This window comes from Canis lupus, chromosome 16, assembly GCF_003254725.2.
Source record: "Canis lupus dingo isolate Sandy chromosome 16, ASM325472v2, whole genome shotgun sequence".
Lineage (NCBI taxonomy): Eukaryota > Metazoa > Chordata > Mammalia > Carnivora > Canidae > Canis > Canis lupus.
Genome location: NC_064258.1, coordinates 11089855 through 11105285, shown reverse-complemented (window position 1 = coordinate 11105285; position 15431 = coordinate 11089855). Strand labels below are relative to the sequence as shown.

Here is a 15431-nt window from a genome sequence, read left to right as displayed (position 1 = left end):
CCCTTCCCAAGTTGGGCACGCACTTTACCCAAGGCCACCTCCCCATACACAGAATGCTAGATAAACTGCCTCCTGATGCTATCAAGGTCACGTCAGCGAGGCAGAGGTGCAAGTACACAGGCAGGGTCTAGCAAAAACAGCCGAGGCAGCTCCTCAGGAAATGAGTCTGAGGAACAGAGTGACTGTTTCCAGTATGTGTTTGTTGCCTGACAACCATTTCAAAAGAACAACAACTCATCTTGAAGACATTCTTCTTTCTCTTTTTCTTTTACGGTTTCAGACTCATTGAGATTCTTGGGACGAACCAAGAAAGCAATATTTGCTACATACCTATAGCTGTTACTTCCATGGCTGCAGTTACGGTACTTCTGGCAGTGATACAAAAACACGGACAGAGAAAGCACAAGTAGGAGCTCTCCCCTTACTGGCTGAGAATCTCGAAGAATTCCATGTCTTTCACTTGTGACGCCTCATCAAGCATATACTGAAGGAAAGGCAGGTAGTGAGGATCACTTTCAAACTGCAGAAGTATTTTGCCATTACTAGGTAGAAAGGATGGTTGAGTGCAGGGCAAACAGGCAGAGTGACTCTAAGTTCCTGCGTGATCCTCAGACAAGTCACTGGCTCTGTGTTCAGGTTCCTTTGCCAGAAAGTGAAGGCAACAATCACTCCTGCTCCCTCCTCTCACTTCTTGTGATTATGGTACAAATATGAAAGCACTTTGAAGGCTTTGCGAGTGTTCTATGATGAATGAATTACTACTCACCAGCAGGAGAAAAAGACCAATTAATGATAGTTCTTAAAAGGCTTAGGTAAAACTAAACGTAAATTAATGTAGAGTGGGTAGCTGACCAGATTACTGGGAGGGACTTCCACCTCAAAGTCAGAACCCCCAGCAAGCTTCAGTGCGTAGGTCTGAGGCTGACCCATCCTTGCCCAGACTGTGACTGTGCTCGGGGGCATAGCTACACAGGTATTCTTCAAGGGTGTTGATCAGGGTATAAATTATGAAGTATTTATAGAAAGAAGGCCATCTGTCAGTATTTACTAAAAAGTTTAAAGGCACATACAAGGGGCGCCTGGGTGGCTCAGTCAGTTAAGCACCTGACTCTCAGTTTCCTCTCAGGCCATGATTTCAGGGTCGTGAGATTGAGCCCCATATCAGGATCTGCACCCAGTGCGGGGTCTGCTTGGGGTTTCTCTTTCCTGCTCCCTCTGCTCCTCCCCCTAAAATAAATAAATCTTAGGAAAAACCCAAAGGCACATACAGGACTCCTGTTTCCCACTAAATGCAACTAAAGAAATAAGACGTTGCATTCAAACCAAACAAAAGACAGAAAGGTGGAGTGAGAGGAGGCAGACTGGGAAGACATCTGGGGACCAAAAAGACACACCATCAAGTCCTCAATTTTCTTTCTGCTTCATATATTCCAGACTAGGTACCAAAGAAACTGGTAACCCAGACATGCTAACATAGACAAAGCTGCAAACAAAGCCTGATCTCTCTGGTCAAAGGACCAGGAATGGGTTGCAGAGCAAGAGAGAACATTTTTGGACAATAATTGCTCTATTGTAGCCTGCAGCCAACCCCACAGAAAACACTGTGGCCCACCTCTACCCCATATGGTGGTGTCAGAGAAGATCAGGGACTTCCATCCCCGCAGGGGACCTCCACAAGCTCAGTGGAAGCCAGGAGGAAGCTGGCATTCCACTGTGCCCAGCAGTAACAGGGTGGTACCGTTCCCCTCCCCGGCAGGGCTGAATCACAAAGGCTTAATGGAGAACTTATGCCCACACAGCAATACCAAGGAGTCCCTCCCCACAGATACCAAGGAGGCTGGGTGGAGAGCCTGGATTCCACCCCTGCCCAGTATAACCAGGCAGCACCTGCTGACCTCCAGCAGCGTCAGCAAAAGCCTATTCTGCTGTGTTCAGGTATTTACGATTCAGAGTCTCAATGTAACACGCAAAATGTCCAAGACCTAACCAAAGATCACTCACCACATCAAGAACCAGGATGATCTCAATCAAAACAAACAAACAAGGACAATCTATAGGCACCAAGAAGGCAGAAATGTTAGAATTATCTAGCAAAAAGTTTAAAGGAGCCAGCTTCAAAATGCATCCTTGAGCAACTATGAACATGCTCGCAAACAAGTAAAAAAAAAATTTTTTTTTAAACCTCAACAAAGGGATTTCTGGGTGGCTCAGTGGTTGGGCACCTGCCTTCGGCTCGGGTCGTGATCCCTGGATCCGGTATCAAGTCCTGTCATCAGGCTCCCTGCGAGGAGCCTGCTGCTCTCTCTCCCTCTCTCTCTCTTTTTTAATTAATTAACTTTAAAAAAAGATTTATTTATTTATTCAGAGAGAGAGAGAGAGAGGCAGAGACACAGGCAGAGGGAGAAGCAGGCTCCACGCAGGGAGCCTGACGTGGGACTCGATCCTGGGTCTCCAGGATCACACCCTGGGCTGCAGGCGGTGCTAAACCACTGCGCCACCGGGGCTGCCCCTGCTCTCTCTTTTTTAAAAAAGATTTTATCTATTTATTCATGAAAGACACACACAGAGAGAGAAGCAGACACAGGCAGAGGGAGAAGCAGGCTCTACGCAGGGAGCTCGATGTGGGACTCGATCCCAGGACTCCGGGATCACTCCCTGAACCGAAGGCAGATGCTCAACTATTGAGCCACCTAGGCATCTCAGAGGAGCCTGCTTCTCCCTCTATGTCTCTGCCTCTCTCAGATTGTGTCTCTCATGAATAAATAAATAAATCTTTAAAAAAAAAAAAAACACAACAAAGAAATGAAGGACATAAAAAAGAACCAAATGGAAATTCAGAGCTGAAAAATACAACCACCAAAATAAAATTGATGGATGGGCTAAACTGCAAAATGAAAAGGAAAGAAAAAACTCAGTGAACAAAGATAGAACAAAAAAATTATCCAAGTTGACAACAGGGAATACACACTGAAAAGAAAAATGACACATGGGACCGTAACACAAGATTTCATGATGTTTTATAAACATATAAAAATCAACAGTATTTCTATATGCTATTACCAAACACATGAAAACCGAAAAACTTTAAAAAGAAATATTTAGTTTTAAGTCCAACAAAACATGTGCAGGTAGGCTGAAAACTACAAAACACTGATGAAAAAATTTAAAAATCTAAATAAGTGGAGAAACATACCGTGTTCATAGATTGTAACACTGAACGTGGTCAAGATATTGATTATCACCAAACTGATATACCAGTATAATACAATTCTTATCAAAACTCCAATAACTTATTTTTGTAGATAGAGGTTAAAATTATTCTAAAATTTTTAGAAGGCAAAGGAACTAGATTAGCTAAAACAATTTTGAAGAGAGAGAGTAAAGTGGGAAGAACCAACCTACTTGACTTCAAAATTATGTAGTTGCAGTAATCAAGATTGTGTGGTATTGATGGTAAGATGAACAAAAATTCTAGTAACAGAATAGAGAACTCTGAAATAGACCCATACAAACACAACTGATTTCGGACAAAAATGCAAAAGCAATTCAATGGAAGAAGAATAATCTTTTCAACAAATAGCATAGGCTGGATATTCATTGGCAACCTCCTCTCAAAACAAAACAAACACATCTCAAACTAACTTAATACCTTATAAGGAAATTAACTCAAGAAGAGTCAGATTTACATGTGCAACAAAAAACCATGAAACTTATAGAAAAGAACATAACAAGAAATCTTCAGGAACTAGAACTAGCAGAGTTCTTTTTTTTTTTTTTTTACTAGCAGAGTTCTTAAACTTGATGCTAAAAGCACAATCCATAAAAGACAAAAATTGATAAACTGGACTTCATCAAAATTAAAAACTTTTGCCCTGCAAAACATCTTAAGGAGATGACAAGCTACAAAAGAGGAGAAAATATTTGCAAACCACATATTCAACAAAGGCCTAAAATATATAAAGAATTCTCAAAACTCAACATTAAAAAATATACATATCATAAAATGGGCAAAAGACCAAATGTGCAAAATAACACGACACTATACAGATGGCAAATAAGCACACAAAAATGTGTTCAACATCACTAGCCATCAGGGAAATGCAAACTGAAACCACGAGACATCGCTACACAGCTATTAGAATGGCTAAAATTAAAAAAAAAAAATAGTGACATTACGAAATGCTGGCAAGGATGTAGAGAAAGTGGATCGTGAATACGTTCCCCGTGGGAGAGTAAAATGGCACAGCCACCATAGAAATTTTGGCTATTTCTTAAAGGACCAGACATGCAGCCACCGAATGACCTCGTCATTGCACTCCTAGGCATTTATCCCAGAGAGAGAAAAACTTACGTTCACATAAAAACCTGCATATGAATGTTTCTAGGAGCCTTATTTGTAATAGTCCAAGAATGGAAACAACTCAATGTCCTTTAATGGGTAGTGGTGTATTCTTGGCCTGGAGGCATAAAAAAGAGCTACTGATGCAGGCAGAAAGCTGCATTCATCTTCAGAATATTATGAGGAGTGGAAAAAGCCAATCCCAAACAGTTATGTGCCTTACGATTCTCTTTCTATAACACACATCATTTGCCAAAATCAGAGAAATGGAGAGCAGATTAGTGGCTGCCAGGAGCTAATAAGATGGAGGCAGGAGGAAAGAATATGTGGCTATAAAAAGGCAACAGGAGAGATCCTTGTGATGAGGGAAATATTCTGTATCTTGGCTGGCACCAATGCCAGTACCTGGCTGTGATACCATACTTTAGTTTCTGCAAAATGTTACCATTTGAGGAAACCAGGTAAAGGGGTGCTGGGATCTCTCTGCACTATCTGTTGTAACTGCATATGATAAATTTATATGTACAGTTATCAAAATAAATATCAATAGCTGCAGTTATCCCAAAGTAAACTATCTAAAAATTTAAAAAGTAGATAGTACAGTATTTTTTTTAATGGGGCAAAGAGGAGTGAGATCGGTTAAAAGTAGATCAATATGTACACAAGTACACAATTGTGTAGGTATAATATACATACAATAAACATGGTAAAGGTTTGGTAGTTAATAAACTGCAAATTTAAATGAGACCCACAGAAATTCATGCTTCTGAAATTAGTTTTTTTTTATTTTTATTTATTTATGATAGTCACACAGGGAGAGAGAGAGAGGCAGAGACATAGGCAGAGGGAGAAGCAGGCTCCATGCACCGGGAGCCTGATGTGGGATTCGATTCCGGGTCTCCAGGATCGCGCCCTGGGCCAAAGGCAGGCACTAAACCGCTGCGCCACCCAGGGATCCCCTGAAATTAGTTTTTAAAAGTAACTGAACTGTGGCAATGGCTGTATAAGTGTGAATACCCTACAAATCCTTTGTGTATTCTATTTTTTTAAATAATATTTTATTTATTATTTTGACAGAGAGAAAGCCCAAACAGAGGAGCAGCAGGCAGAAGGAGAGGGAGTAGCAGGCACCCCACGGAGCAGGGAGCCTGATGCGGGGCTAGATCCCAGGACTCCGGGATCATGACCTGAGCTGAAGGTAGATGCTTCACCTAGTGAGCCACTCAGGCAACCTAATTGTACATTTTATTTTATTTTACTTTTTAAAGATTTTATTTATTTATTCATGACAGACAGAGAGAGAGAAAGAGAGGCAGAGACACTGGCAGAAGGAGAAGCAGGTTCCATGCAGGGAGCCCAACATGGGACTCGATCCCGGGTCTCCAGGATCAGGCCCTGGGCCGAAGGCGGCGCTAAACCACTGAGCCACCGGGGCTGCCTTAATTGTACATTTTAAGTGAGTGAATGGCACAGCACACGAGTTGAATCTCAAAAGTTTTGCAAATGAAAAAAAACTGAAATGTGGAAAGTGCTCTCAATTATCGGAAACTCTGATCTTTCTCCAGCTTTCCAAGATCCAGTCCTTGGCTAATTTGCAAAGCTAGAACTGTACTGGGTACTTTCACATAAAGCATGTCCACATGAAAATACTGTAGTTTGACTGTCACACCTACTGCTACTGTTTGATTGTCACACTGTTCTGCCATGAACAAGGCTTCATTCCAGGTCACTGGTCCTGAAGCTGCTTGGAGCAGTGAGCCTGGAAGTATGCCTCCAGTCCCTGCTTCACAGTACGGGACTGCAGGACACGGCACACAGAAACCAAAACAGAGGGCACTCCTCAGGCCTTGGATTCATCTGTCCTCTATTCTGCAACTACCACTTCTCTACTGCATTTTGGAAGGCAGCTATGCTCACCCCTACACCACCAACGCCGATGCCCCCAAATTCTACTGAGTCTTGAAACACAACTTACACTTCTGTCTGGCAGCTCTGTGAGGCAGAAGAGGTACACTAGTGGTGTGCTACTACAAGAAATGTGCCTCATCTCATCACAGGCCATCAACCTCCAGAAAAAGGACAAGTATGGGGGGTGATGCAGGGTGGTCTGTTCAAGGGTGTCTCCCCAGAAGCGCCAAGGAGAAGGATGGGAATCGTGGGGTACTGAGTACGGAGAAGTACTAAGTACACAAAGTGCTGTGGAGACTAAATATGCTTAGGAGCGTCACTCCAAGAGTGCAGAGAGGATGGGTACATGGGGTGGTGAGGATGGAGGAGTACTGAGTACACAGGTGCTGCATGGTGGTACACTTAAGCATGTCACCCCAGGACCTCAGGGAGAAGGATGGGTGAGGCAGGGTGCTGAGTCCAGAAGAGTACTGAATACACAGCATGATCTGAACATTAAATATTTTTAAGGTTATCAACCTAGGAGTGCAGGGAGAAGAATGGATATGGCAGGGTCCAGGTTACGGAGGGGTACTGAGTACACAGAGTGCTGTGGAGATTAAATATGCTCAAGGGTGTCCCCCTGGGAGCGCAGGAAGGATGGGTAAGGTGGGGTAGTGGGTGCAGAGGAGTACTGAGTTCACAATGTGCTGTGGATCCTCTGCTCAAGAGTGTCTTCCCCAGAGCGCAGGGAGAAAGATGAGTATGCAGGATACTGAGTCTGAAGGGGTACTGAGCATGAGCTATTGTGGGTGGTCTGCTCAAGGGTGTCCCCCCCAGGAACGGAGAGAGAGGGATGGGTAAGGGAGGGTACTCAGTCTGGAGGGGAACTGAGTCCATGAAAGGCTGTGGGTGGCCCACTCAAGGGCATCTCCTCAAAAGCAGAGGTTGAAGGATATATGAGGTGGGGTACTGAGTCTGGAGGAGTACCAAGCCCATGGGATACTGAGGGTGGTCTGCTCAAGGGCATCTCCCCAGGACCACAGGGAGAAGGATGAATACAAAGAAGTAGTTAGTTTGGAGAAGTACTGAGTCCACAGGGTGCTGTGGGTTGTCTGCTCAAGGGATCCCAGGGAGAAGGATGGGTACTGAGTCCGTGGGGTACTGTGGGTGATGTGCTCAAGGGCATCCCCCCAGGAGCACAGGGAGAATGAGTAAGGAGGAGTATTGAGTCTGAGGGATACTGAGTCCACAGGATGCTATTGGTGGTCCGTTCAAAGGCGTCTCCCCAGGACCACAGGGAGAAGAACGGGTAAGGTGAAGTCCTCAGTCCAGAGAGGTCCTGAGTCTGGAGTACTGCAGGTGGTGCATTCAAGGTTGTCTCCCCAGGCACACAGGGAGGATGAGTAAAGCGGATACTGAGTCCAGAAGGGTACTTAGTCCACAGGGTGCTGTAGGTGGTACATTCAAGGGTATCACTCCAGGATCACAAGTAGAAAAGTGGGTAAGGTTGGGTACCGAGTCTGGAAGGGAACTGAGTACATGGGGTGGTGTGCTCAAGGGTGTCACCCCAGTAGTGCATGGAGAAAGATGGGTAGAAAGAAGTACTGAGCCTAGTGAGTCCCTGGGGTGCTATGGGTGGTCCACTCAAGGATGTCTCCCTAGGAGAACAGATAGAAGGATGGATACAGAGAAATACTAAATCTGAAGGGGTACTAAGTACCCTAGGTGCTACAGACGGTGTGCTCAAGAGTATCCCCCCAGCACCAGAGAGAGAATGAATACAGAGAAACACTGGGTCTGGAGAGGTAGTGAGTTCACGGGCTGCTGCAAGTGGTGTACTCAAGGGCATCCCTTCAGGACAAAAGGAAGAAGAATGGGTACAGAGTCTATGGGGTGCTGTGGGTGGTCTGCTCAAGGGTGTCTCCCTAGGACCACAGGGAGAAGGATGGGTACTAAGTCCCTGGGATGGTGCAGGTGGTGGGCTGAAGGGCATCTCCCCAGGACTGCAGGGAAAAAGATGGGTAAGGAGGAGTACTGAGTCTAGAGCAGTATTGAGTCCCTAGGGTGGTGCAGTTGGTGTGCTAAAGGGTGTCTCCCCAGGACCACAGGGAGGAGGAGGGGTATGGAGCCAATGGAGTGCAGTGGGTGGTCTCCTCAAGGGTGTCTCCCCAGGACCACAGGAGAATGGGTAAGGAGGAGTACTGAGTCCAAAGGTGTACTGAATCTCCGGGGTGGTGTGTTCAAAGGTGTCCCCCCCAGGACTACAGGGAGAAGGAGAAGTAAGAAGGAGTACAGAGTCTGGGGGAGTAGGGGATCCATGTGGTGCTGTGGATGCTGTGTTTAAAGGTGTCTCCCCAGGAACAGAGTAAGGATGGGTAAGGTGGAGTACTGAGTCTGGAGAGGTAATGAGTCCCCAGGGCGGTACGAGTGGTGTGCTCAAAGGTATCACCCCAGGACTGCAAGGAGAAGAATGGGTATGAGGTAAGGGAGAAAGATGGGTACTGATTCCATGGTATGCCGCAGGGGTACTGAACCTGGAGAAGTAGTCCACAGGGCACTACGGGTGCTGTGCTCAAGGGTGTACCCCCAGGACCACTGGGAGGAGGGGTAAAGAGGAGTACGAGTCTGGGGGAGTAGACAGTCCACACTGCTCTGTGGGTGGTGTGCTCAAGGGCGTCCTCCTATGACGTCTAGGAGAAAGAGAGGTAAGAAGGAGTACTGAGTCTGGAGGAGTAGACAGTCCATGGGCCTCTGTGGGTGGTGTGCTCAAGGGCGTCTTCCTAGGATGTCTAAGAGGAGGGAAAAGGAAGAGTACTGAGTCTAGAGGAGTAGACAGTCCACAGGGCGCTGTGGGTGTTGTACTCAAGGGCATCCCTCCAGGACCACTGGGAGAAGGAGGGGTAAGAAGAAGTACTGAGTCTGGAGAAGTAGACAGTTCAAGGGACTCTGGGTTTGGTGTGCTCAAAGGCATCCTCCCAGGACGTCTGGGAGAAGGAGGGCTAGGGAGGAGTACTGAGACTGGGTGGTGTCCAGGACCACAGAGAGAAGGATGGGTATTAAGTCTCTGGAGTCCTACAGATGGTGAGTTCAAGGGCATATACCCAAGATCACAGGGAAGAGGGAAAGGAATACTGGGTCTGGATGGGTGCGGAGTCCCCAGGGTGCTGCGGGTGGTGTGCTCAAGGGCATCTCCCCAGGGCTGCAGGGAGGAGTAAGACGTACTGAGTCTGGAGGAGTACTGAGTCCTTGGGGCACTGTGGGTGGTGTACTCAAGAATGTCCCCCTGGGACCACAGGATGAAGGAGGAGTACGGAGGAGTACTGAGTCCAGGAGTATTGAGTCCTTGGGGTCCTGTTGGTGGTGTGCTCAAGGGCGATCCCCCATGACCACAGGGAAGAGAGGAGGTACTGAGTCCTCGGGGTACTGAAGGTTGTATGCTCAAGGTCGTCCCCCCTGGATCACAGGGTGAAGGAGTGGTAAAGAGTAGTACTGAGTCCGGAGAGGTACTAAGTCCTTGGGGTGCTGCAGGTGGTGTGCTCAAGGTTGTCCCCCCAGGACCACAGGGTGAAGTAGTAGTAAAGAGTAGTACTGAGTCCGGAGAGGTACTAAGTCCTGGGGGTGCTGCCCTCAAGGTTATCCCCCCAGGACCACAGGGTGAAGGAGTAAAGAGTAGTCCTGAGTCCGAAGAGGTACTAAGTCCGTGGGGTGCTGCGGGTGGTGTGCTCAAGGGCGTCTCCCCAGGATCATAAGGAGAAAATGGGGTACGGGGGAGTTCTGAGTCCGGAGGAATACTGAGTCCTCGTGGTGCTGCCCTCGGTCTTCTCAAGGGCGTCTCCCGGGGCGCGCAGCCAGGGCGGCGGCGGGCGGAGCAGGCCCCACGGCCCGCGGCCCGCAGCCGCTCCATCAAGGGCGCGCCACCCTTCCGAGCCGGCAGAGGACGGCGCCGGGCGGCTCCCGTGTGACGCCTCCCCGACCTTGGGGGTCACCCTGGCCGCGGCGCCCGTTCCCTCACATCCGCCGCGAGGCCCGCCCCACGCCCCACACAGCCAATAGCGCGCCACTGCGCGCCCCCCGCGACGTCTGCGCGCGCCAGCGCCCGCCAATCTCCGCCCGTCAGACGGCCCTCGCCGTCCCATTGGCTGCCATGGTCGTCCATCAGGCCCCGTCCCGCCCACCTCCCGCCGTCAGCTCTGCTCCATCCGGCTTCACTCCCTGTCACCGCGGCGCCTGCGACAACGAGGCTGCGGCGCCCTCGCCCTCTGCCACACCCCCCGCCTCCTGCCCGAGGGCGCGGGGCCTCCCGCACCAGCCCAGGCCCAGCGGCAGCGCGCGCTTACCTGTCCCCGGCTCGGCTCCACCCGAATGAGGCGCCGACACCCCACTCCGGGGCACCAAACTCTTGATCCCGCCCCGGCGTGTGGCGTCAGCACGCAGTCCCGCCCCTGGAGAAGAAGGTCCGCCCCGGCCGTTCGGGCGTGGCCTGACGTCACAGAGCAGCGCCGGCGTGGTCGTGGCGTGGGCCCGGGGACTGCAGTGGGCGGGCTGGGTCTCTGCGGCCCCGATGCCGGGTGGCCGCCGGGGGAGGAGTGGCGAGTGCGTGTGCGAGTGCGGTTTCCCTCCGGAGGTCGTTCCCGTGAGGAAGGAAGCGAGCTGTGCGCGGGCAGCTGGGCGACCGTGGGGTCGGGGTATTCCTGGGGATGGGGGGCCAGTGGGGACCGTCCGAGCGGTAACCGCTCCCAGCACCCTTCGCTACTCCTGTCCCTGGGCCTCGTGCGGGTGCGGTGGTGCGGTTCCTGTCTCGGAGCTTGTTTCACTGAGCATGTGCTGAAGGTGGGTCCACGTTGGAGCAGGAGTCAGGATTCCCTTTTTTGTTTTCTTTTTTAAAGATTTTATTTATTAACCAGACAGAGAGGCAGAGACACAGGCAGCGGGAGACGCAGGCGCCATGCAGGAGCCCGACGCGGAACTCGAACCCAGGACCCCGAGGTCACGCCCTGGGCTGAAGGCAGACGTGCAATCGCTGAGTCCCCGGGCGACCTGATTGCCATTCGTTTCTACTAGCAGAGAGTAGCCCGTCCTGTGGCTCCTCTGCCGCTCCTGTGCCCATTCCCTGTTGGGGTCGTTTGCATGTTTGAGCTTTTGTGCATGGTGCTGCGGTGAGGTTGGCCCACAAGCACCCGTGGGGTGCGGGACGGGTGTCCACCCCTACTGTGTGTGTACCTGGGAGGGGAGCCCTAGCTGGGTTTTCCAGCGCCTGCCACGGCCGCATCACGTCCCCACCAGCAAGATGCGAGGGTCCCAACTTACTTACATTCTGGTTACTATTTATTTCCTTTCTTAAAAGATTTTATTTATTCATGAGAGACAGAGAGGCAGAGACACGGGCAGAGGGAGAAGCAAGCTCCATGCAGGGAGCCCAACGCGGGACTCGATCCCAGGTTTCCAGGATCACACCCCGGGCCAAAGGCGGCGCTAAACCGCGGAGCCAACCAGGGACCCTGGCTTTAGCTTTTTAAAAATACTGGGTGAGGGATCCCTGGGTGGCGCAGTGGTTTGGCGCCTGCCTTTGGCCCAGGGCGCGATCCTGGAGTCCCAGGATCGAATCCCACGTCGGGCTCCCGGTGCATGGAGCCTGCTTCTCCCTCTGCCTGTGTCTCTGCCTCTCTCTCTCTCTCTGTGTGTGACTATCATAAATAAATAAAAATTAAAAAAAAAAATTTAAAAAAATAAATAAATAAATAAAAATAAAAATAAAAATACTGGGTGAGGGCAGCCCTGGTGGCGCAGCGGTTTAGTGCCTCCTGCAGCCCGGGATGTGATCCTGGAGACCCGGGATCGAGTCCCACATCGGGTTCCCTGCATGGAGCCTGCTTCTCCCTCTGCCTGTGTCTCTGCCTCTCTCTCTCTCTCTGTCTCTTTGAATAAATCTTAAAAAAAAAAACAAAAAAAACTGGGCGATTATCTTCTTTTTTTTTTTTTTTTTTGATTGAAGTACAATTGCCTTAAGAGTGTAGCATTAATTTCAGGTGTATACCATGGTGACTTGATATTTTTATACATTAGGAAATGGAGCCCTGCAGGGGCGCCTGGGTGGCTCAGTTGCTTGAGCTTCTGCCTTCGGCGCAGGTCATGATCTCAGGGTCCCGGGAGGGAGCCCCAGGTCCTGGCCCAGATCCCTGCTCAGCAGGAAGTCTGCTTCTCCCTCTCCCTACCCCTTCTCCCCCCTCTCTGTCTCTCTTAAATAAAATCTTAAAAGAAAAAAACAAAACAAAAAAAACCCATCCCCGCGATAGTCTAGTTACCTTCTGTTGTCATGCGAAGCTTTGAGGGGGTCGCTGCCTGTGCTCCCTGTGCCGTACATCAACATTTATCGCTGAAAAATAGGTGCCTCTTAATCCCCTTCACCTGTTGTGCCCGCTCCCAGCCGCTTCCACCACCTCTGGTAACCAACAGCTTGCTTCCCGTGTCTGAATCTGCGTCTGTTTTGTTTGTTCCTTTGCTTTATAGATGCCACACAGGAGTGAATTCCCATTTGTCTTTCTCCGACTCTGTAACTCTGTAACGTCTACCTCTGTGATCCCATGGCCATGTCCTTTTATCTGTACATCTCTCTCTTCTAAGTGTACAGTTCAGTGACATTATGTTGTGGAACAGATCTCCAGAACTGTTTTCATCTTACAAATCTGAAACTATCCATTAGACAACTCCCCTTCTCCCTACCCCTCCCCTACCTTCCTTCCCTCTCTACCTCCTTCCCACCCCTTTATTTACCCTCTTGTAAGTGGAATCATACAGTATGTATTTTGTGACCGGCTTATTTCACTGAGCATCATGTCCCCAAGGTCCATTCATGCTGTGGCACTGCAGGATTTCCTTCTCATTTGAAGGCTGAATGATCAGTGATGTGTATATGCCACTTTTGTTTACTTCTCATCTGCTCATCCATCAATGGACATTTGGGTGGCTTCTACTCTTGGCCACTGTGAATAGTGCTTTTGTGTCTTTTAAAGGTCCTATCTTAAAAAAAAATAAATAAAGTCCTATCTTCACTGCTTTTAACTTTTTTTTTCTTCTTCAGTGCTTTTATTTTTATTTTATTTTTTTTTTCTTCAGTGCTTTTAGAGATCTACCCAGAATGGGACTGTTGGGTCATATGGTAGTTTTAGTTTTAATTTCTTGTACACCCATGTTCTTTCCCATAGTGGTTGTACCATGTATGATGCTGCGCACAGTTAATGAAGTTTTAATTCTCCACATCCTCACCAATCCTTATTTTCATTTTTTTTTAAAGATTTATTTATTTATTCATAGAGAGCGAGAGAGGCAGAGACACAGGTAGAGGGAGAAGCAGGCTCCATGCAGGAAGCCCGATGTGGGACTTGATCCTGGGTCTCCAGGATCACACCCCGGGGTGCAGGCGGCGCCAGACTGCTGCACCACCAGGGCTGCCCCTTCTTTTTGGTTTTTATACCAGTCATCCTATGGGTGTGTGGGTGTCTCTGTGATAGACACTGGTCACTGGGTTTAGGGCCCACGTGGATAATCCAGGATTATTGCATCTGGTCCTTGATTACATTTGGAAAGACTCCAAGTATGGTCACATTCACAGGTTCCAGAGATTTCAACACATGATAAGTCTTTTGGGGGTGGGCACCATTCAACCCACTACAGTCCCTAACCTCTTCCCTGCTGCATTTTCCTCCTTGACACCTATCTCAATCTGACATGCTATATTGTATTGAAGGGCAGTAATCAAAATAAACCCATGAGGACAAGGATTTTTGTCTTGTTCACCATTGCGTCCCCAGAGTTTAGAACAAAGACACAATAATAGCTGCTCAGTGATATTGAGTGAAGGGGCAACTGGCTTAGAAAAATGTTGACAGAAATTACCCACCACTGTTGAGGGGAAAAGTTTTCAGGCCTGGGGATTTAGATGACCTAATGTAGATTTTCTACTGTGGGTAATGCAATCTCTTTAAGATTACCCATCAATTAGGACAAATTTTAGGGTTCTCTCGAAAAAAAAAAAAAACTAAAAGTATAAATAACCATTTCTCACCAAAGTGAATCAGGATTCCTTGGATAAATGGCAGATCTTTAAAAAAAAGAGATTAGAGGAAGAGCATGAGCACAGGGAGCAGCAGAGTAAGAGGGAGAAGCAAACTCCCTGCTGAGCAGGGAGCCAATGCAGGGCTTTGATCCTGGGGCTCTGAGATCATGACCCGAGCTGAAGGCAGGTGCTTCAGCCACCGAGCCACCCAGGCACCCCGTAAATGGCAGATTTTGTGTGTAGGGCAGGCAGTGTACAAAATAGAAAACCAGGAAACCACTTAAGACTACTGGGGTTGTGTTAAAAGGGCACAAAGAGCTTGGAAATCTTATGATCTGAACGTTAAGGGGTAATGATTGCAACATATGCAGACACGTTTAGTTTTACTGCAAATCCTCCCTGGTTCTGGATCTAATGGTTTACAAGATACTGCAGGGACAGACACATGTGAAATGACACGTGAAGATACAATCTGCCCAATCCAGAATGTAGAGGATTCTGGCCCAGGGGTCTAGCTGCTTCAGTAAGAAACGGCACTGTGGTCATCAACCATGGAGATTTAGGAGCTATGTCCCTGACCCAGTGAATTTACCTTACTTGCACCGATTAAACAATCTAAAGTCTGAGACGATGGGAGAAACTGTACATATGCTAAGTATTAGGGGACATCAAAGAATTACTTAACCTCATTGGATGTTAATATGGTATTAAATTTTTTTTAAAGATGTATTCACGAGTGACAGGGAGAGAGGCAGAGACAGGCAGAGGGAGAAGCAGGCTTGATGCAGGACTTGATCCCAGGACCTGAGGTCACGACCTGAGCCAAAGGCAGATGCTCAACCACTGAGCCACCCAGGTGCCCCATGAATATGGTATTTTTAAAAGTCCTCATCCGTTACAGATACTCAAGTATTTATAGGCAAAATGATGTATATGCAGAAAAAAATGCACTTTAATATACTTTAGGGAAAACATGCTGAAATGAAACAAGGCTGACAAAAGTTGATTTTTGTTGAAGGCGGGTGATGAGTATATGAAAGTTCATTCTAACTATTCACTGTTTTTGGAAATTATGAGAAATTTAAAGCAAAGCTTCACCCGTGCTCTGCTGTGATTCTATGGCCAGCAATGATGTTCTGGTTTGTTGTT

The 15431-nt window shown here is 48.2% G+C and overlaps 1 protein-coding gene across 4 annotated transcripts in view; it reads right to left on the bottom strand.

Moving 5' to 3' along the window:
- The window catches only part of OGDH (oxoglutarate dehydrogenase), a 69191-nt gene extending 58485 nt beyond the window's left edge, over positions 1-10706 (bottom strand). For all 4 annotated transcript variants that reach the window (XM_025433692.3, XM_025433704.3, XM_025433690.3 and 1 more), the window contains exon 1: positions 10567-10706. The gene's annotated coding sequence lies outside the window, so the exon portion shown is untranslated. The remainder of the gene's footprint in view (positions 1-10566) is intronic.
- Between the last annotated feature and the right edge of the window lie 4725 nt (positions 10707-15431).